The following is a 516-nucleotide window of genomic DNA, read 5'->3' as shown; positions in this document are numbered from 1 at the left end:
GCGCATGTCCGGAAGTCCTAGCCTACTTCAGCCGCCGCGCGGCGTACTTAAAGGGGCAGGCTCCCATTTATTTTTTTTATTTATTTATGATAGTCACAGAGAGAGAGAGAGAGAGAGAGAGAGAGGCAGAGACACAGGCAGAGGGAGAAGCAGGCTCCATGCACCGGGACAGGCTCCCATTTTAGAAAGAGACGCGGGACCTGGAATTTCTCACGCGGCGGAGGCGCTTGGAGGCGCAAAAGGGCGGGGAGGAGGTGGGCGGGGCCTGGATTTGTGGTGTGGGCGGGGCCCGCGACGGGATGGCGTTGTATGGGCGGGGCGTCGCGGTGTGGGCGGGGCCAGGTGACTGGGTGGTGCTGTGTGGGCGGGGCCTGGGGCGGGAGATTTGTTATATGGGCGGGGCCCGTGACGGGATGGCGCTGTGTGGGCGGGGCGTCGCCGTGTGGGCGGGGCCAGGTGACTGGGTGGTGCTGTGTGGGCGGGGCCTGGGTGGGGGTTTTTGTTGTGTGGGCGGGG

The sequence above is a fragment of the Vulpes vulpes genome, chromosome 8 (assembly GCF_048418805.1).
Source record: "Vulpes vulpes isolate BD-2025 chromosome 8, VulVul3, whole genome shotgun sequence".
NCBI lineage: Eukaryota > Metazoa > Chordata > Mammalia > Carnivora > Canidae > Vulpes > Vulpes vulpes.
Note: the sequence above shows the minus strand (reverse complement) of the source record.